Source organism: Quercus suber, unplaced genomic scaffold, assembly GCF_002906115.3.
Source record: "Quercus suber isolate HL8 unplaced genomic scaffold, Cork oak 2.0 scaffold_83, whole genome shotgun sequence".
Lineage (NCBI taxonomy): Eukaryota > Viridiplantae > Streptophyta > Magnoliopsida > Fagales > Fagaceae > Quercus > Quercus suber.
Genome location: NW_027069548.1, coordinates 1,586,898 through 1,610,609, shown reverse-complemented (window position 1 = coordinate 1,610,609; position 23,712 = coordinate 1,586,898). Strand labels below are relative to the sequence as shown.

The window sequence follows — 23,712 nt, the reverse complement described above, 5'->3', positions numbered from 1 at the left end:
CTTTTCCCTCAACCTCATTTGCAGTCAAGACATAATCCTTTTCCCAAATCCATTTGCAGACTAATATGAGTAACAGAAATTCTCAGGCAGACAGGAAAGGAAAGGGCAAGGCACTTGCAGTGCCCAAACATTTTCGAAAGCCTACAGTAAGAATTATAGACGGGCAGGAAGGCGTCTCGTTAGAGACAATATCCCTTCAGGATACATTGCAAGCAGAAGCAATGTATTCATGTGGTGAAAATAGTATAACTCTGCAAAAAGTGCTCTGCACTGATCTCATGTTTCAGGACGGAGAATTTACAGACCTCCCCCTTCATATTAAACTACTTCTTGATAATTTACAGGCAGCCTTTACCCTTAAACAGAAAGACTTATTCCAAAAGACCCTTCAGGCTTTGGAATTACACCTTGTTAACACTGGGGCATTTGTTGAAGCTCTCGGTTGTCAACTCCCTGGCAAGGAGGATGGAGATTCAAGCTCCACAAAGACAGAATCACAGTCTCTAAAGAGCTATCTTATGGGAACAAGCTTTTCAAAGCTCCACCCTAAGATTCAGCAAAAAACGAGGCTTGCCATCAGAAATTTACTTCCTGAAATCCAACAGCAAATATTAACCCATACAGCTTTAACCAGTTCTTATGACAGGTGGATGCATCTTTTTAAGGTACTTGTTTCTACAGCATTTATCAGGACAGAAGATATGACAGGCGAAATATGGTTATCTCATAAAGCTACATGGTATGAGAGTTTTGGAAATGCAGACAGAGTTTATGAAAGAACAAGTGACAGATATGATCCCTACCCGGGATTACTTATCAATACAGAGACAGAAGATCCAGTAATCTGTGATCCTTTATGGTTATCTGAAATGTTAGAAGCAGGGTTTATTAGCAAATTAGTGATAACTTCTGCAATTCAGATTAGTTTATTCCCTAAAGTCATTAAAGAAGCAGCAGCACAGATTGGAGGACTTAATTATATGAAGATGGAAATCTGGAGTACACTTCCAGTATGGGACAGTGGTTATTATATGGAATCTCAGCCAGCACATATTTTGGTTCTTATCCGTGATTGGGGCTTTCTTCCTGAATACAACTGGTATTCAGGAGATACTTTCTTATCACTCGATGACCCAAGTGCTCTGGCTCAAGAATGGTCTAATTTCAAGTGTAACAAGATTTATGAAGTGCAGAAAGACTTAGACAGAGATTTCCACTTATATGGCTACACTGACAGGATAGCTGTGTATGGTCCAAGACCTTCAGCAAGAAGGCTTATTGGGAAAAGAAGGATTGTAAAAGATCCCAGATTAATGACAGCCAAGGATCGTGTTCCTGTTTTCATTCTAATTTCATATTGCGCTTTATGCAATGATTATGGAGTTCCCCATGAGCATGAGCAGTATGAGGAGTATGAGTATAACCCTGATCCGATAGATTATGATAATTATACAGATACAGACTGATGCAGAGTGAGAAGATGGACAGAAGAGAAGATAGACAGAAGAATTTTCCCAGACAGACAAATATGACAGATCACTATTCACTCCTGACAGATCACTATTCACCAGAGACACAGGACAGATCACTATTCACCAGCATGCCTCCTGACAGATCACTATTCACCAGCATGCCTCCTGACAGATCACTATTCACCAGCATGCCTCCTAACAGATAGACAGATTTTAGACAAGGCAGATATTTTAAGATTTTACTGACAGATTAACTTGAGTTCACTTTACTTAACTCAGGTTACTTTTAGAAGCTTACCATGGTTCACTTCATCTATAAAAGGATAGACTCCGAAGACAGAAGACAGGTCCAACTCTAAGGTCCAAAGTTTAGGTTCAATTCCAAAGTCCAAGTTGCAGAGAAAGTTTTAGAAAGCCTTTTAGAAAGCCTTGTAATAGCCATCCCTTTCAGAAAGACTTTTGTATTCCTTTTCCTTTTGTAATCTTGTAACCTTTCTTCTCAGACAGTTTATTTTGTAACACTTCAGACAGTGTTTTGTTTTCAAGTTTAATCAAAGACAGAAGTATTTTCAAGTAAGATTTTATCAGTTTCAGTTTTCATATTCCATACTCTGTTTTAACTTATTTTTGAATATATCTGTTTTGCTATTTTCTTCTTTATCATCTATTTTATCATTGTTTATGCTTCTATATTACTGCTGTGCTCTCTCCTGGGTAGTTAATGGCTCTGATACCATTAACATCAGACGATTATTTGCTATCATGACAATTGAGAAATTATTTTAGTAAAAAAAAAATTGTATATATATATATATATAATTTGGGGATAAAAAAATATTATTGTTACACTAGATGATTATTTGCTATTATATGGCGGTGGCGGTGGCAGTGACGATGACGATGGCAGTGGCAATGGCGGTGGCGGTGGCGATGGTTGTGATTGTTATTTATTGTAGTGGATATATTATTTTATTATAGTATATATAATATTTTATTGTATTGTTTATCTATACTAATATTTAAGGGGCTTCCCCTGTTTAGACCGGATTTTTTTTTTCCAAAATATCCCTACACTTCTAGGTTTAAGTAGGGACAAAATTAAAGGATAGTCTAGTAAAAATACATGTCTAACATGCACTAAAACATTGCCTACAAAATAAGAACACTCTTCCACTAACCCATATACTACTATTTAAAGGGATTCCCCTATTTAGACCAAATTTTTTTGTTCCAAAATATCCCTACACCCCTAGGTTTAAGTAGAGACAAAATTAAAAGATAGTCTGGTACAAATACATGACTAACTTGCATTAAAACACTGCCTACAAAATAGGAACACTTTTCCACTAACCCACTTCTTCAAAATAACTATACGTTTTTTTTTTTTTTAAATAGAAAAATAAGTTAAATAACCCATGTTGCTGCTGTTTTTTTCCTTCAAAAAAACACCCCATGTCTATCCAAAAACAAAACTAAATATCAAAAAATAAAAAATAAAAAGTAAATAGATATACAAATTTTTTTGAATAAGTAGATACATCTTTAACTCCTACTAAAATGTTACCTACAAAATAAAACCACTCTTCTGATGGTTTTCAAATTGCTCTTCTTTTCTCTTTTCTCTTTTTTTTTTTTTTTTTTTTTTTTTTTTTTGGTAAAGGTTAATATTTTGCATCCATTATAATTTGAAATTACTATATGTTAGGACATATGTGTTTTCACTTGTTAAGAACATATGTCACTTATTTTATGTAAATTGGCTAATCCTTTGACAAAACGCACTCTACTTGTAATTGGGTAGTTCTAGGTATTTTTAATACTTCAAGAAACAAGGTTTCAAGGTCAAGTGGTGAAGTCATCAAGTCTGTCCAATAAAAAGCAAGCTGAAGTGCAATTTCATTGAAGCTCGACACCTACTCGATAGCTACCTCGACACCTGCTATCTGTCAAGATTTAATATTTCAGATTTTCTGATCTGATTTTCTTGGGATCCGTGAATATGCTTTTGGGCCTTCCTTTCTCCAAACCCTAAACATATAAAAGGATTGTTTTAAGAGCCGTCTAGGGTGACACAAGTTGCAAACTCATTGAGCAATCTTTGTTCAAGAAAATTGTGATCAAAAGACGAAGTTCTTGACCTAGTTCATATTCTCTGAAGAAGTTGCTGTGTATTTGCACCATAGGGTTTTGTGATCAAGCATCTTCTTGATCTTCATCGTGTAGGATGAATTGAAGAACTTTGCAGCCAACCTTTCTTCCTTAAGTTGGAGTTCTGAAGTCGCGTACTAGGATCCGCGCATTGGTTAGTCATGTACTTAGGAGCCGTGCATCAAAGGTGGGAACTGTCGCTACAGATCAAGTCCAATTGGATATTGGGGTAAGGGTTCAACTGTAGGTTGATAAGGTACTTGAGATTCCTTTACTTGTAACCGCTTGATTTGATAATAGTGGAGTTTCGGGAGTGGTGACCTGAAAATCACCGGGTGGGGTTTTTGCAGCGAGGTTTTTCCCCATTTGTAAACAAATCACCGTGTCTTTTATTTTTCACTGCATATTTAGTTATTTGGTGATTTGTTTGTGCTTCCACGCAATTGCATGATAAATTGATTAATTAATAACTTGGCTAATTAATTAATTGGTTTAATCACAAGGGATCATTCAGATTGTGGCCTATCAAGTGGTATCAGAGCAGGCACACTCTGATTAGGTTTAATCTTTGCTGTGTTGATCCATTGACCCCTGCTTGTCAAGGATAGAGGACAATCATTAATTATACCTCATTTATTTGATGGCACTAACTACGCATACTGGAAAGTACGTATGAGAGCTTTCTTGCAGTCTTTAGATGAGAAGGTGTGGCAGGCTGTAGAGATTGGTTGGACCAAGCCAAAAGAAGAACAGGCTGATTGGGATGACGCAAAGATCAAGGCGGCTAACTTCAACAGCAGAGCGTTAAATGTCCTATTTAGCGCAGTCACCAATAAGGAGTTCAAGAAGATATCCTCAACTGAAACTGCTAAGGAGGCTTGGATCATCCTCCAAACAACCTACGAAGGAACAAAGGCTGTCAAAGATTCAAAACTTCAGAGGCTCACTACAAGCTTTGAAGAAATTAAGATGGAGGAGGATGAGTCGTTTAATGAGTTCTATGCCAAGCTAAAAGACATAGTGAACTCAGCCTTCAATCTTGGGAAAACCATCCTTGAACCCAAGATTGTAAGAAAGATGCTCAGATCTCTACCTGAGAGATTCCATGCCAAGATTACGGCAATAGAAGAATCAAAGGACATTGACAAAATTCCTTTGACTGAGCTGGTTGGAAACTTACAGACCTACGAGCTAGGACTATCTAGGATTGGCAAAACCAGTTAGGCAAGAGCATGGCCTTGAAGGCAAAGAGCAGTGATATAGATGAGTCTTCTGATGATGAAGATTCTAAGATGAAGTCCTACATTACAAGACAGTTTAAGAAGTTTATGAAGAATGCCAATGGGAGGAACTTCGACAAGGACCGCAGACAATCCAGTTCTTCTCAGTTTAAGAACCAAGACAAAGGGAAGAAGGACACTAAGGATGGCGGTCAGTACACTATTCCAGCTAGACCAAAGTGCTTCGGATGTCATGGATTTGGTCACATGAAGCATGAATGCCCAACATATCTCAAGAGCTTTGGGAAAAGTAAGGCACTTGCTGCAACCTTGAGTGACACTGAGCCTGAAGATGATTCCAACAATGAGGATGACAGAATCTTAAATGCCTTCACTGCCACAGTCAATCCTACTGAGGGGATTGTTGAAGAAGTGGATGAAGAAAAAGAATTGGTGGAGTCCAAATTTGAGAAGATGGATGATCAAGATGATATCCACTCAGCTTATGAGAAGCTTTACAAGCTTTCTGAGAAGCATGAGAAATTATATAGGCTGGCCACCAAGAAGCTCGGTGATGTGGAACTTAATCGTGAAGAGTTGTCCACAAAGGTTGATGAGGCGAATCAAACTATTGGAGCATTGAGGTTTGAAAACAACTTTTTGGCTGAGAAGACCAAAATGCTTGAAGCTGAGCTGTTTCAAGTTAGAGCTCAATTGGAGAGGACTTTAAGTGCAAAGCTTGATGAGATGCTTGGCAATCAGAAATCTGCTTCAGATCGAATGGCTTGGGGTATGGTCTTTCTTTCTCTAATACTGCTTCTACTAGTAATACTGTTTTTGTTTCTCCTACTAATAACACTGAAATTGAGAACACTGATGTCAAAATTGAATTAGCTAGTGAGAACTTAGACAATGGTAAATCTATCTTAGGAGCACCCCCTAAACAAGATAAGAAATATGCTAAAAACCCTAGGGCTAAGAAGGCTAACTCTCAAAAGCCTAAATAAAAGAAGCAGCATCTCTGTCATCATTATGGAGCTGTCGGTCATACTCGACCAAAATGCTATAAGTGGCTAGCCACTCAACAGAGCAATGACATGATAGCATCTAGAAGCCAAAATCAGCTTCAATCCTCTCTTGCTCCTCTTGGAGATATTCTAAAAGCCCTCTTGCTTCTTTCTAACTTGAACGGTTTCAATTCTTCCCCCTTACCACCGGTTCAAGGATTCAATCAAAGGAAAGGTTCTTCCAAGGTGTGGAAGAAAAAGAACTCTAAGTGATTTCATCACTTTCTTTTCCCTTCTTGTTTTTTATTGCATTACTTGTGTGTTTTGCATTTTTGTTGAGTCAGTCTAGTTTTATGCTTTGCTTTATTTAACATGTTTTATGTGTTTACTTTCAATTTTATTTATTTTGTTTTTAATATAAAAATAAAAATAAAAATTGAAAAATCAGAAAAAATACAAAAACAGTGTGTATTTTGTGTACTTTAGTACTTGTGTACCTTGGATGGCCATTGAAACAAAGTTTCTAAACTTTATATCTCTTGTAACTTAGATGAGCATCTTTATGCACAACTAAGCAAGTGAGTTTTGTGGCTCTTGTTTGTGATGAGTAAGATTAAGTTATCTCTTAAACTTAACACTCGTATCACTCTTTTTGATGGGTAAGACTAGAAAATCTTAAGAGAAAGGTATAAATAACCATCTCACCACTGTTGCTCGCCAATCATAAATGACACCTGTATGCTTTAGCATAGCAAAAGTGCATTGTCAAAGACATTCGTATGCTTCGGCATAGCAAAAGTGCGATGTCAAATGCTTAACATCTTGGGTATTTCTTTTCTCTTTTTTATATGCCCATGTATGGTATGCTAAAATAAAAGAAAATATGCAAAGAAAATAAAAAAAGCAAAATGATCAAAAATGCTTTAAATATGGTTGCAAGCGTGTATTCTAGGAGATGTGAGAGTTATAGGATATACCTCGAAGGTGATAGTCCCTATCAAATAGTTATGATTGTGTGTGAGTTAAAGTTATTTTCTCATATCTCAAATCGTCATAACATGTATACACATATGCAATCTTGCGATGTTTTTCACACATAACACGCAATATTCTTTGCTACTTTTGATACATGTGCAGGTATAATGTGATTTGGCCATCACAAGTGTTTACATGTGCTAATGGTATGCTCACTAAACTGTCTTAACTTGTTTTTGAAAAATAAAATTGGTTAGACTTGTTTAGTGTGTGTGTGTGCGTTTTCGAGGATCCATGTGCTTAAATTCTTGTTGAGAGATGATTTTGAGAGCTTTATATGTTAAATGGATCATTGGTTGAGGTGTATGATGTATTGCATTCATGTCTGTGTTTTTCTCTTCTCGAAAAACTGTTTTTAACTGCTTGCTCGACCTCTCCTCGACACCTCCTCGATACCTGGTCTTCTGTCGAGTTTCTCAAGCCTTTTTCTTATCGCAATCTCAACACCTCTTCGACACCTGATGGATCGATCGAAAAAGTTTATGTCCCCTCGATATCTCCTCAACACCTTGTCCATCAATCAAGCTTCTAATCTTTGATATTTGATCTTGCACCTCGATACCTCCATCTGTCGACGGCCATTTCTCTCAATACCTCCTCGATAGCTTCCTCGATACCTCTCGACACCTCAGCTGTCGAGATTTACTGAGGTGTCTATTTAAGAAATTTTCGCGATTCAGACTTCATTCTCTCAATCTCTCTCGATCTGTCTGTGGCTGTTCACCTCCCAAACACCCTTTTCTCACTCAAATCTTCAAACCCTCTTGATTTTCGGCCCTCTCTTGGTCCCAATCACTTGGTAAGTGCATTTTTCCCTTCCTTTTTCATGCATTGCATGTTTTGAAACCTAGGTTTTGGGATTTTTTTTGAAAATTTTGGGGTTTTTCAAAATTGATGAGTTTTTATTGAAATTTTGGGTTAGGTTTTCGTTTAAATGCTTTCAAAATGACATACATTGCATTCCATGTGCATTAGAATCACTTTTACATGCATTTAGATGTGTGCTTTATGCTGTGTGCTGGTAGGATTGGATTGGGCTGAGCCCATGATGTCTTTTGCTTTGCATGTCACATGCTCATGCATTCCTATGCATACGTTCTTTTTGTTCATCATATTTGCTCTATTTTGAACTGTGTTGGGACTTTTCTGATTGTCTCCCTCTCTATCTCTTTCTCCTTCTTTTACGTTAGTAGTATCTATGGCACCCAAACGTAAATCCACTCCTGCTCGGAACCCTCTGCGTTCTGGAACTTCCTCTTCTTCTGACTCTACTCCTCTTAACCTTCGGTTCCGTGATGGAGATGCCCACAAGGCATTTACGAAGAACTTTTCTCGACGAGGTGTTCATTCGGAATGCCAAGTCATTCTAGCGGACTTCGCCGACACTGACCTTCCCTCTATCATTCACAATAGGGGATGGGGGTCACTGTGTGACATCCCGGTTACTTGTCCCCTTGTGCTGATTCAGGAGTTTTACTCTAACATGCACAGGATAGATCATTCAATACCTCCCTTTTTCACTCGCGTTCAAGGTACGCGCATCCCTGTCACACTGCAGCTAGTTGCGGATGTGCTTAGGGTTCCTTAGATAGAGTTTCTTGACTATCCTTCTTGTGAGCGTCTGAGGATTGTGTCCAAAGATGAGCTCATCTCCGCCTTTTGTCAGCGCCCTGCTGATTAGGATGAGCATCAGTACACATTATGTAGACTTTTTGCTAAAGGTCCTAGATTTCTAAACATGGTGATGACATTTGTACTCCATCCTCTCTCTCACTACAACTCTATCACAGAGCCTCGTGCTCGATTTTTGTTATCACTTCTTGAGCATCTCACTATAGATTTTCCTTCTCACTTTATTCTTTCCATCATAGATGTTCATCTTGATTCGGCATCCCGTGATAAGCTCATCTTTCCTTCCGCTATCACAAGGATCTTACGCCATTTTTTCGTTCCCTTTATTATGTCGGACCAGTTCACACACATATCTGCCATAGATGCCGCTACCGTAAAACGTAGTGAGGCTCAGTTTAGGTCGCGACAGACGGATTCCACTCCTCCCTCCCGTTCGACTCCGTCCAGATCAGCTCCATCTACATCCTCTCCTTCTTCTTCTATGGGTGATGTATCTCTAGGAGACATTATGGCACAGTTGCAGCGCATGGACACTCGCCTTGATACACTCTCTGTTGAGTTGTATCAGGTGAATGTTCATGTTGGTCATATTGCATGACGGCAAGCGACCGTGGGTGGTTTTACTCCAAAGGCTACTCCTTCACCACCTACTCTAACAGCTTCAGATTCTGAGGATGATGAGGATGATGATGATGATGATGATGGAGATGCTAGCTCTACTGATGAGATGTCTATATGACCCTCTACCCTTTGTCACTCATGACAAAAAGGGTGAGTAGTTTTGGGGTTATGAGAGTAGTCATCTTAGGGGGAGAGTTAGTATAGGACATTTTGATAGGGGGAGTGTTGATATTCTTGAGGGATGTAGTGAGGTTTTTATGTATCTTTTCTTTTCTATTCTTTATAGATACATTAATCTTGTATATGAGGTCCTTTGACCATTTTTACATACATTGTACTTATACTTCTTTATATATGTGGATGTATGTTTCTTTCACCTCTCTTCATGTGTTGTTTCTTCTCTATCTTTATACACATGTTCTTTATATTTGTATGCAATCTATTATTTCTGTTTCACACAAGATGCCTTGATGAGTTTTGTTCAAAGTGTTTCAGAAATACAGGTTGTCAAAGTCTATTTGCCATAAACTCTCTTCTTGCAAAGTTTTTCAAGAGTTTGTGTTAGGATAGATTTTATTGTATTCAACAAGTGAATATGAGTTTAGTGATTTATAACTTCTCTCATATGTTCATTTGCTTGTTGTGGTTTTGTCACGGATTGCCAAAGGGGGAGATTGTTAGGACATATGTGTTTTCACTTGTTAAGAACATATGTCACTTATTTTATGTAAATTGGCTAATCTTTTGACAAAACGCACTCTACTTGTAATTGGGTAGTTCTAGGTGTTTTTAATACTTCAAGAAACAAGGTTTCAAGGTCAAGTGTTGAAGTCATCAAGTCTGTCCAAGAAAAAGCAAGCTGAAGTGCAATTTCATTAAATCTCGACACCTGCTCGATAGCTACCTCGACACTTGCTATCTGTTGAGATTTAATATTTCAGGTTTTCTGATCTGATTTTCTTGGGATCCGTGAATATGCTTTTGGGCCTTCCTTTCTCCAAACCCTAAACATTTAAAAGGATTGTTTTAAGAGCCGTCTAGGGTGACACAAGTTGCAAACTCATTGAGCAATCTCTGTTCAAGCAAATTGTGATCAAAAGACGAAGTTCTTGACCTAGTTCAACTTCTCTGAAGAAGTTGCTGTGTATTTGCACCATAGGGTTTTGTGACCAAGCATCTTCCTAATCTTCATCGTGTAGGATGAACTGAAGAACTTTGCAGCTAACCTTTCTTCCTTAAGTTAGTGTTCTGAAGTCGCATACTAGGATCCGCGCATTGGTTAGTCACATACTTGGGAGCCGTGCATCAAATGTGGGAATTGTCGCTACAGATCAAGTCCAATTGGGTATTAGGGTAAGGGTTCAACTGTAGGTTGGTAAGGTACTTGGGATTCCTTTACTTGTAACCGCTTGATTTGATAATAATGGAGTTTCGGAAGTGGTGACCTGAAAATCACCCGGTGGAGTTTTTGCCGCGAGGTTTTTCCCCATTCATAAATAAATCACCGTGTCTTTTATTTTCTGCTACATATTTAGTTATTTGGTGATTTGTTTGTGCTTCCACGCAATTGCATGATAAATTGATTAATTAATAACTTGGTTAATTAATTAATTGGTTTAATCACAAGGGGTCATTCAGATTGTGGCCTATCACTATATTTTTCAATTACAAAAATACCTAGGGATGTGATGAGTGTTCTGTGTTTTGGATGAAATAATTTACTCATCACATCCTTAGGTTTTTTTTGTGATTGAAAAATGTAGTAAACCCAAATTATAATAGATTCAAATTATTAACTTTTACCAACAAAAAAAAAAAAAAATAGAAGAGCCTCTGAGCACACAAGTTAGCGCATCCTTAAAGGCTAATATTATTTTATTGCGTTGAAAACTAAAATAAAACCACTGAGGTTGGGTGGTTTATAAAGTGTGAAAGGCCAAAAATGTTTTGACTCATTTGGTATAATTAACCAATTAATTAGCCAAGTGAATTAATTAGGTTCAATTACATACAATATGCATGGTAGTACAAACAAATCACCAAATAAGTAAATGCAGCGGAATTTAAATTTGACACAGGTGATTTGTTTACGAATAGGGAAAACTATCGAGGCAAAACCTCATCGAGTGAATTTAAGGTCACTACTCCCGAAAATCCACTATTATCAAAACAAGCGGTTACAAGTAAAAGGAATCCTAATACCTAATATCAATCAACAATTAAACCCTTACCCCAATACATAATTGGACTTGCAATGTAGTGACAATCTCTCCTTTCAATGCACAGTTCCAAGTATGTGACTAACCAATCAATACACGGATCCTAGTACATGACTGACACACCAACTTAAGAAAAATATTGACTGCAAAGTTCTTCAGTTCATCCATACGATGAAAATCAAGAACCTTCTTGGTTATAAAACCCTTAGCGCACAAATGCAGCAACTTCTACAAGGAAGAAGATAAACTAGGACAAATTGTCTCCGGTCACAATTAGCATGCACGATGACTTTACATCAAGTTGCATAATCTTGCATCAAGTGAAACAACCCTTGAAATAATCCTTATATATGTCTAGAGTTGTGAGAAAAGAAACCCTACACAAATAACTTGGATATGCATGAAAAACAGATATGAAAATCTGAATTTCACAATTCTCGATAGATACAACTTCTGTCAAGAGCTGTCGAGAATTAAACATTAATCTCAATAGATACATCTATCGAGATAGTTGTCGAGATTTAATGATCAACACTTCTTCACTTGATTCTTGAACAGACTTGCATTGCTTTAATACTAGACTTGAACTCTTATTCTTTTAAGTATTAAACACATCCTAAATCTACCCAATTACAAATAAAATGTGTTTTGTCAAAAGATTAGCTAATTTACAATAACATATGTTCTAACAAGTTCCATATATGTCCTAACAAAGTGAGAAGGTAAAATAAATAAAATAACTTTTAGTGGAACCAAATAGCTAAAATTATGGCTCCACCAATGTGATGCCCTTAGAACTTACCTTCTAAGCTTTCCAACCTCGAGTAGACTTTGATCAAAACGTGCAAAAAGAATAAAGTTACAAAATTGGAAGAACGTCACAGGCACTTGCGCTTGCGCCTTGCGCACGGTGAGCATGGAATGCATAAATTGTATGTTCTAATCAAAAAGGACGAAAATCAAAACCCACCTGTCAAGATATTACAGAGGGGTCACATAATCTAGAAAGTAAGATAGAAATAAATGGCGCTAGCTAGGAGGAGAAATAAACGGCCATAGGAGGAAAAGTCTCAGAGAGGAGGACGAAAATCAAAACCCACCTGTCAAGATATTACAGAGGGGTCACATAATCTAGAAAGTAAGATAGAAATAAATGGCGGTAGGAGGAGAAATAAATAGCCATATGAGGAAAAGTCTCAGAGAGGACCTTAGCATCAGCACTAAGCCCTCGGTTCGTGGCATCTGCGAGAGAAAGGGACATTTAACATTTCCACTTGCATGCAAATTTACTTCGATGTTGGTGGCCTAACATTCATAGTTTAATACACCATTCATGTCTTTTTTGTTGAGAAGAATACCCCATTCAAGTCAAAACTCAAACTTTACACATTATATAATCAAACATAAGATGATTTGATTCTCAAAAAAATATATATTATTAGTTCATTTGTTAAAAAGGAATTTATCATCTCTCTAAACTTTAATGAGTATATATAAACAATTTCTAAATTGTTATAAATAAATAAATAAACGTCTTCTATCAAAATTATGTTCACGATCTTTCATATATATAATAAAATTAATCAATTATTATCTTCATGGTGAAACTCTTAAGAATCTCCTTTCATGTTTAAATTATCAAATTGTATGCAAAGAGCCAAGTTTCATGTTTAAAAAACTCATTTCATAATTACCATGGAAACTAAAAGAACCAATATAATTAAGAATTTAAGATGAATTAACATATTAATCAAATGAATAGATTTTTATTTTTTATGAAATTGCTAATCCCTTACATATATAGTTCAGATATTGTTATATATTCTTAAATTGGGATATTTTAGCATATCAAGTTCATTGTTTTTTGAGTGCAGTTGTGGTGTCTCTTTGTGTTAGAACTCCTTTCCTTCTCCCCTGTGTGTCCTCTGTGTGTGTGTGTTTGTTTCTAAAAAAAAAAAAAAGTTCATTGTGCAATAAATACCAATGACGGTCAAACGGAATTTTTTTTATGCTTCAATGATGATATGATTTAAAGCAAATGTCAAAACATATAATTTTTTTTTTTTTTACAACTTATTAAAATAACAAGTTATGATTAGTGTAGTATATATTAAAATGTAAATATGTAAATAGGTGCACAAGTTATAAATATATGTGTAAAATAATGGAGGTAAACAAAATGTGAGAATATTTAACCTTTAATTTAACACAAGCAAAGTTTGATAACAATAGATGAAAGCAACTATGATTCATACATTTAGAAAGATGCTGGTCAAGAGACTCAAGACTATATCGGTTATTAGCCCCTGTGTAAGGTGTACGTGTGTCCACAACACAAGTTTCAGGTTTATTTATTACCTCCACTACAAGAAAATGTATTTTTAGTGACGAAAAAATTTGTCACTAAAAGTCGAGTTTTTCGTCACTAAGAACCTTAATTGACGAAATTGGACTTTTAGTGACAAAATTCGTTTCATCACTGTAGCCCTGTCACTAAAAGTCTTGGCGATGAAAAATTTCGTCACTAAAAGTTCGATTTGTTTAAAAAAAAAAAAAAAAACTTTTAGCAATGAAAACGTTTCGTCGCTAAATGTTTTCCTCGCTAAAAACAATATTTAGTGACAAAATATTTCGTCACTAAAACCATGTTAGTTTATTAAATCATATTTAGTGACGAACAATTTCATCACTAAAACTATTTTCGAGTACATATAGTGACGAAAAAATTCGTCACTAAAACTATTTCTATTAACTATATAAAAAGCAGCTATCCCGCTACAGTGATTTGTTACTGTGCATATAACATGTTTCACTATTCATCTACAGTTCAAAGTTTCGTGAGTCCCTTTATTTTGTCCGTTTGTGGAGGGCTGAAGCGTTTTAGCTGAATATATAAAACAACCAAAGGATCTGGAACTCTCCAGATAACTTCTTTCACTCTTTTCTCTCTGGAACTCTCTATATCTCTTCTCTCTCTCTCTTTTCTCTATATCATTTCAAGACGACAGGACCAGATTGGCTCTGGAAGAAAGGAAAAAAAAAAAAAAAACATGGGAAGAAAAACTGACTAATTTTTACAGTAAGCATCTCTTTTTTATTTATTTTCTCCGTTTCTTCGAAATTTCCTTTTTTTTTTTTTTTTTTTTGGGTTCTCAAGATCTATGTTTGTATTTTTTTCCTTGTGGGTTTCAATCTTTGATTGTTTGCTAATACAGGTGTTTTGATAAAGAAAGGAGATTTAGTTCTCCGTTTCTTCAAAATTTCCTTCTTTTTTTTTAGTGGGGGGGGGTTCTCAAGATTTGTGTTTGTATTTATTTCCTTGTGGGTTTCAATCTTTGATTGTTTGCTAATACCAAATCTCCTTTCTTTATCAAAACCTAAAAGATCCGTATCAGCTAATATGGGTATTAACCATTCCTTATCAAAACTCTGAGTTACTCCCTCTTATCTTCTTCCTCCCAAATCACCTATCTGTCCTATGATTTGAACTCCTTCACAACGCAGCCTCAGTATAGATCGAAGAAGGATTTGGGACTCAAGAACATTTGCCGCAGATTTGCATGAGAGATTAAAAAAAAAAAATGGAGCTCAAGAGCTCAAACGCTATTTGTGATCTCTGTAGGTTGGTGGATGTGCTAGAGATGGACGGTTGCAACTCTGTTCTATTTACTTTTTTTGGTTTCTGGTACTACAAAATCATGGTTGCAGGGAAAATTGGGGTTTTTACTCATATGAGTCAGAATATTTTGTGCCATATTTAGATTATATGAATGAAAGTTTGGATATTTTTTAGTCTGATTGGTTGAATTTGTGTTGTGTTTGCTATCTGTAGTGTTATTCTTTGCAATTATCTTTGCACGTGAGTTTAAAAGTTTGGATTTTTACTCAGATTAGATAATTTTTGTGTGTTAATATTTGCTATTAGGTGTTTTTTGTGATATCATGTATGTAATTATGTGTGTATGTATATGAATGAAAGTTTGGTTTTTTTTTTTTTTTAAAACTAATATCCTATGAATTTTGTGTATGCAAGTGTTCTTTTTGTGGAGTATGATTGGTTTTTCATAGATGAATCATTGTAATCTGTAATCTTCAGTAGAATGCCTTTTTGGTTGTTGTAGGTAAAGAGATTAGAGGCTCTATCTTTGATCTGAAGGGGCCCTGTGGTTTACCCCAAGCCACGGTGAGTCGTGGTATTAGCTAAAAATCCACTGAGGTCCTTGAGATGGCACAAGGTAAAAAAAATTTGTGACCTATTCTTTATATTTTCATGGTTCTGTTGAATGTTATAAGCTGTTGAGGATTTTAGATTTATAGGCTTTTGTTTTTGTTCACACTGACAGTCATCAAGCAAAGGTTGTGATTCCATGGCTGCAACAGAGCAAGGGTGAGTTGTATTTTCATGTTTGCTTTGATTTCAGGTTTAAATGCTTAAAATTTTAATATATGAAGAAGAGGCTTGGTTTTTTGTGTATAACCGATGGATGAATTATTTTCTCTTTGGCTTATTTGAGAAAGAATTTTGTGAAAAAAATTTATGAAAGAGGTTTTTTGGTTAGAAATATTTTGTGTTTAATGATTTGGATGGATCTAATGCTATAATTTTTAGTTTGTTTTGGAAAATGGATTGTCATAATTATGGTGTTCCTCTTCACAACTATATATATATATATATATATATTAAATATATGTTATGTGGTAATTGATTAAGAACGAGGTATTGAGCAATTTCTTCAATTTTTTTAAATATAAATAAAACCTTAGGAGCAGTGTGTGTTGTCTTTGATTGTTAATTTATTTTAATGTCTAAGTGAGTGTAGTACATCTGAATAGTTATTTGAGATTATGTTTGCAGTTTGCACAAATGCGGTGGTGAATTTGTTTTGTAATAGAACAATTATGTATAGAGATTTTGTTGTCAGAGGTGTTAGTTAGATACTTAATATTTTTGTGATAATTTGTGGTTTTAAATGAGTACTTGGATTGAAAAGGCTTATCATTGAGATAATTTGATAATGTTACAAGCATTTTAACCTAATAGTTGCCAATTATATCATAAAAAATTTAATCTGCAATAATTATGCTATAGAAAAAACAGCTTTTTTCATATATATTTGACTTTATTAGATCCTTCAAATTTTGTTTTTTATTCTTTTTTTTTTTTTTTAAATTGCATGTACTTGATTAGTCAATAATAATATGCCTTCGTCATGATTGACAAAATTGTGAGAGTAATATGTTTTTTTTTCCTTTTCTTTTTGAGGTTGTTCTTGAGAAGTTGGATTTTTCTGTGATTTTTTTTCCCCTTGTATTTAAAACTCAACAGACCCCCAAATTCAATGAAGCCTAAACTTGCCTCACTTCTTTTGCTAAAGCTTTGGATAATACCCTTATTTTGATTGATCAGAAACCTCTACCTTCAATGTTGGCCAAGCAATATGATAATTGTTTGATTGTTTATCTTTATAGCTTTGTTTGTAATTGTATATTCTTGTTGTTTATACTTCTTACTCCCCATTGACTCAATTTTCTTTTTAATATATATTTTTGTTATATGAGTTAGTAGTTTTCTATGGCTCCCACTAAAGGATATGTCACTTTTGTTAGATAAAGGTAAAATAGCACTGTCATTACAATTTTAGGTTCCTTTAACAGATTATACTTTTCCAATGCATACAAATTATTTTGCTTACTTGTTCACTAAAGGATATGTGTTATTTCTTATTTTATCAATTTTTGAATGGGTATCAAGTGTTTGCTTGGCTTTTGAATTAATCAAACGTGCTGTTACTCTTACCTTTGAATTAATCAAACATGTTGAATTATGCCATGTAATTGATATTGACATGTACATGTTATTACCTTTTAACTTTTGCTATTCAGCTAGCGATTATGGACTGCAGCTATGATTTGTTGAGCTTGTTTGAGTTGTGAAATTGAAGCTCTCTCTTTCCAAAGACTACCGATCACACATGCAGTAGGTAAATCTCTTTGTAACCTTTTTTTCCCACTTTGATTCATTCATTCCTTCTATTTTATTGTTTTTCTTGATAAACTTTTTCCAATTTTTGTTCTGTTTTTACTTAATAGAACAACATCCTAATGAGGTCAGATTTTCAAGGTTCGAGGACATGAAAGCAAATGTCCATAAGGTTCTTTTCCTCTCTTTCTTCTTTTGATTTTATGATTTGAGAAGATAATATTGAATTTCATGTGATTGAGTTAGTAAATAGGATTTGGGATGGGTTTTTTGCATTCAAAGTTTCAGTTTTTTATAAGTGCTTATGCATATGCATGTTTGTGAAAATGCCAAAAATGGCTATTTTATATTTTTTGTTCTCTATGCATAATTTTCCCTTTCCTTACCTTAGTTATGTAATAGGTCATGGTAATGTTTTTGATGTGTTTGGATTTGGTTAGCTTCTTGTAATGGCAATAGCTATGCTTTGCCATGCTTGGCCGAGCATTGCATTTTAAGGATAATGTCTTAATTCTTCAAAGGAAAAAAAAAAAAAAAAAAAAAAAAAAAAAAAAAAAAAAAAAGAAAGAAAGAAAGATAAATTGTTGATATTTGTCTATATGCGTGTTTGTCATGTTTGTGAAGCTTAGGCCGTGTCATTGAGTTCATGACAGCTTGCCCACAATGTGTTGATGGGTTGTTTGTCCAACAATTCTTTAAGTGCTTTAGCCTTCTTGCTTAAGCTCCCTTTGTTAGATCATGTCTTCATCCATGATGAACAACATCTTGGCCACTAAAAGTTATAAAATTTTTGAACATATTGAATTGCCAAGTCTTATCAATTTTTTTTCATAAATGATAGATACATAAATTTTATCAATTTGAAAATAGAATTATTACACTTTAGAACACACTGCATTTACAATAAAGAACAAACTAACTCTATGCAGCTTTACCAGAATAGAAACATAATGCTTATCAAGTATCAACTAAAGAAACTTTCAGAGTTTCTATGAAAAACCTGACATTACAAAAGGGCCCAAGCATTAATAGTAAAAAAAAAGAAATGCAATGAAATGTAGTGGAAAAGATCAACAAACCCTTATTTTCCTTAAGCTTGTAAGATTTCGCGTGGTTAGAACATCTAGAGTTGTCCGTGAGGGAAATTTAGAGTTACTCATGTACAATGGTTAGAACAAGATACAACTAATTTACACTTCGGCAAATAATATAATAGATAATAATACAGCTTGTAGAGTTGTTGTGCCTCCTAGTTGTTATGAAGAATCATTAGTTCAAGTTTGTTTTTTTGCTAATCTTCTAGAAAGACTTGTTATAAGAATTGGCATTTGGTGGAGTGTTAAATGACAAAGGTGAGTGTTTTCTCACTATCTCATGTAATCAGTATTCATGGTCACTACTAATACAGAATGTTCCCTTTTTATATTTTCTTTATTACCTTATTGATGTTTTGATATAATTTTAAGGAAAATTCAAAGTTGGTATTAGTTCTGAGAATATGGACTGATGCATACAACAGATACTCTAAGCCATTGGTAGACATCATAAAAGCAACCGTAGTGATTTCAAAATTTTATTCTATGTATTTGTTAGCTTATTAAAATGTCCATACTCCTTATCCTTTCTTGTCAAAGGAATTGAGAAAAAGGTAAGAAAAAACGATAAGGGATATGAATTTTGAAGTTCTTGGATATCTAATCTTTCTCAAATATAAAGAAATTATTCTAATTTAGTCTTTTGTATATATGGAAGCTATTTTGGACTTTGGTTGCTTCAATGATGGTATATATAAAATCTCTCAGTTTTGATTTTCAAAAATGCAAATATGCACAACTTCAAACTTTTTCCTCTAAATCTTCATGCAGGCTGCACTCCAAGTTATGGATTCTACTTCTTTTGCTTGATTGGATTTAATTTTATATATTTTTTCAATTTAAGTATATCATATTTTTGCAAGTGTTAATTCAGGTTCACCATATGATTATGTCAGTTAATTTAGCTTCATTGTGTTATTTCAACATATCTAAACTGGGTGTTTGCTTTTTGTTTCAATTTTTATTTTTATTTAGAATTTTATTTGGTAGTCATGCTTGGAAAGTTGGAAAGTTGGAATGGTGATATAGGGTGTTTTATTTGCTACCTAACATTGATTGTTTTTTCTTGCTTAAAAGGGTGTTCGCTAAAACTAAGTAAGCTAAAATGTAAGATGATATAGAAGGTAGTATGAATAACAAAAATTTCGTTATGATGGTTGCAGGCATTTGATGAAGAGCTTCTATTACAGCATATGACAACATTAATTGCGAAAAATTAAATATTGTTACAATGTTGTAGCAAAACTCAGTTGGTTATAGTTGAAGGGTGATATTTGTAACTTGTAAGCATTCTTAGAAGTTTTTATTGAATGGATATTGTTTTTAACAAATATGTCCTAAGACTATCGCTGTGTAATAGATATTCATATTTGAATATTTAATCTAAATTTGTGTAATTAAAATTCTTATATGGATGAGATTAGCATTATAAGACATAATTTTTTTTGTTACATGGTTTCATATTTCTTTAAATAAAAACTCTATATTGATTTTCTTACTTAAGTCAAGGGGCAAGGCAGCACGTGCCTTGCACGTGCCACCCAACCTAGTTTAAGAAAATCCATGCACATATAGCGACGAAAATTTTCGTCACTAAAACCATTTCTTACAAAATTCCACTGCATTTAGTGACGAAATATTTCATCACTAAAACTATTTTTTGTTGCCATATTTGTGACGAAAAAATTCGCCAATAAAACTGATTTTCTGTTTTTATTATTTTCATGACGTTGATATTAACCTGTAACTTGTCATTACATTATTAAAACCTCACATTTGATTAACACATTCATTTCAACAACACATTTATAAAAAATCGATCCATACATTCCACAAGTTAAAATTAAAACAAGTATCAAATTCAAACTCCTTCCATACAATAATTGTTTGCAACACATACCGTAACTTAAGATGTTTTATAACAATACAAAAAATGTAGCATAATATAATTAGAACCCCCTAAAGCCAAAAGTAAATCCCCTAAAGCCACCAATAAGAAATCTGCACAAATATAAAAACACTACTACATTGAAATCGTAAAGTAAAAACATTAACTATGTTATAAAAAACATTTCTAACAATTAGTTTCAAATGATACATAAAAAATGAAGTGTTTTAAAAAGATAAAGTACTAACCAATAAGTGATTTAACTTGAAGATGAACCACCCCCATAGTTAAAACCATCATCATAACCCTTGCTCCTCAAAAAAATTAAGAATATTCTTTTGGATCTCATCTTGCTTAGCTCGTGCCTCTTGCTCCTTAGCTCGCTCCTCTTCGTCCCTAACTCTTGCCTCTTTGAGCTAAATTATCTCATTTTCTAACCGATGAATATACTCTACCGAGGAACTAGATAAGGCAGTGGTTACTAGAGAAGAGGAAGGTCTCATGCCAAGTTCTTTTACAATACCAGATTTTTTTCTTAAAAACCAAGTTTGAGATCTCCTCTTGTGTAAGAGGAATTGCATTAGGATCTTGACAATGATCCTCTTGTACTTTAAGAATAGTTTCCTACCATTTGAAAAAAAAAATCACAACATTAATACTACATATGTAATAGCTTTACAAACATGATAAGGATGAAATAATAGGGATGGAATGATACACATACATATGTCTCTTCATCCTCATGGTGTATCCACTTATTTGTATTTGGATTAAAATGAACATCTTTGTAGACTTTTGCCAATTCAGGAACTTGACCGCCATTATTATTTGTTTAATTAATTAACATTCGAGTGTTAGTTATTTATAGTTAATTAATCACAACATGTAATATACAAAGGTTTAAGAAAATGAAAAAACACGCGCCTACTCATCAACTCTAACAGCATGTGTCTTTGTCCCACATCTATGTTTACCTGAAGTTTTGCTTCTATTTTCAGAGTTAATTCTTGATTTTTCCTAATAAAGAACATTCAAGATATTTATTAGATCATGAATAAAACAGTATACATTTACTTCATCTAAGTATTAATCTAATCATTTGACAACATAATATAATAAATATTGGATAATAATAATATAAACATAAATAATTTACCAGCCAGTCTATATTGGTCCATTTCCCTTCAATGAGTCCAGTCCACTGCTCAAGTGTGACATTCTTTGCTGGGTAGCTTTTTTGCATAGTCAGCACCATGAGATTGTACAAGCTTTTTATAAGTTTGATACAACTTGTTAGAGCCGCTACTTAATAATCTTTCACATTTTGTATTTATTGTTTTTGTTACCAAGTTAGAATCTCCTTCAAGCTCAAACTGATCCTGTAAAATGAAGTATATATGTATTATAAAAATATTATTATATGAATTTAATATACTTAGTGACAACAAAGACGGGTTAGACGTTATTAATATAAATTTACCATAATATTTTAAAACACCACATCTCTAGTAGCAGTATCAACACTTTTCCAATTTTTTACGTTGTAACTGGACAAATTACTTCGCACTTGTACACCAATTTGATTGACAAGCTTGCACGCATTCTTCCCAACAGGAGCATCATACTCTGCAACTATACGTACTGGTAGTTTACCACTTTTTTCAACAAGTGCCCTTACTGCTATACCATGTGTTGTTCCACGGGTATTTCTGCTAGTAGATCCTATTTAAAAATTATCAATGTTATAAAATTATACATTTTATGTACATTAAGTATAATCTCAATAATAAAGACAAGGTACAGTTGCAATTATATATGTTCTATGTAATTACCAGTCGTGCTAGTTAATGCGTCGGTAGCCTCTGCACTCGAAGAACTTTGGGCGGGAGGATTTGCTTCAAGAGGTGTTTCCGTAGATTGAACCGTAGATTGGACCACCGGGATAGATGTCTCACCTCGCGAGCGTGTAAGTCATCCTGGTGCCATCTGTAACTAGAAACATGCATATAATGGAACAACAAAGTCATTACAAATAATAGAACAACAAAGTTATTATCTATTGTACCCTATGGAACATCTATTATACCTTATGGATTAAAGAGTTAGATGACTCAACATCATTCTCATCATCACCAATAAGTGGTACATAATCATCATCTACCACAACATTAGCTCTACTTCTTTTCCCTTTTGCACAATTGGACTGAGCAAAATCCTTTAAAAAAGTTGAGATGTGCTTCAATCCCAAAGCATCAATTATCTCTTGGTTTTGCCTCATTCTATCCAATCTTGCCATCTCATACCTCGGTATATTATGAGTATATTTGGCCTTTTTGGGCATTTTTTGAAACTATGTATTGACATGAAAGATAAGTACAATTAGTACTAACTTAACATTATAATCTACACCATTATCCATATCAAGCAATTTACAAGTGCAAAATTTGAACACAATTGCTATTAACTCAACACAACAAATGACCACATTAATATTCATATCAAGTTCAAGATAAGCACAAAACATCTTAATAACAATTACTACTAACTTTATATATTATAGTCCACACCATTATCCATATCAAGCAATTCACAAGTACTAAATTTAAACACAATTACTACTAACTCAACACAACAAATGACCATATTAATATTCATATCAAGTTTAAGATAAGCATAAAACATCTTAATAACAATTGCTACATAGACAAGCATAAAACTTTAAGACAATCACATAACATTTAAGACAATTGTTATGAACTCTACATATCATAATCCATATCAAGATCAACATCAAGTATGCCATGCTCTTCATTTTGATTAGCGTCTCTTGAAGTTCCACCTTCAGGAACAACCTCAATTTCAACATCACCCATACAATACTTAATAATATTGTCTTCCACATTGATAGGGACAATATCAACAATTGCTTCTTGTTGGAATGCGTCACTATCTTCTGTATTATCATTGGATTCTCCACCCCCGACTTCTGGGACATCAAACACTCCCCTATGTTGGATGTATTGCACAATTTTCCAAGGGTCACGCAATTTCGTATCTTAAAGGTAGAAAACTTGTTTCACTTGAATAGGAAGTATAAAAGGGTCATTTTGATACCATCGACTTGTAACATCAATGCTCGTGCAATGTGCATCGGTTCTTATCATTCTCCTTCGACCATTGGTACTAGTATTGTACTATTCACACTAGAACAAAACAACTTTATGGCGAAACATATGCTCTAATTCCCAAATTTTGCACACATGACTATAGAGGTCGTGCATTTCTACCTCATGGTCCCCTTCGGTACATACACCACTGTTTTGGGTTACACGACGAAACATATACTTTAAATAAGGCTCTAGCTTAGGACTATTATATAGCAAGTACCAATGAGCA

The 23,712-nt window shown here is 34.3% G+C and overlaps 1 long non-coding RNA gene across 1 annotated transcript; it reads left to right on the top strand.

Annotated features, from left to right (window-relative positions):
* Nucleotides 1-14,264: 14,264 nt before the first annotated feature.
* Nucleotides 14,265-19,879, top strand: LOC112002024 (uncharacterized). The gene is made up of 6 exons (XR_002881844.2): nucleotides 14,265-14,433; nucleotides 15,476-15,589; nucleotides 15,698-15,741; nucleotides 17,238-17,335; nucleotides 17,445-17,506; nucleotides 19,592-19,879. It is a non-coding gene; the product is annotated as an uncharacterized LOC112002024 (long non-coding RNA).
* Nucleotides 19,880-23,712: the final 3,833 nt, after the last annotated feature.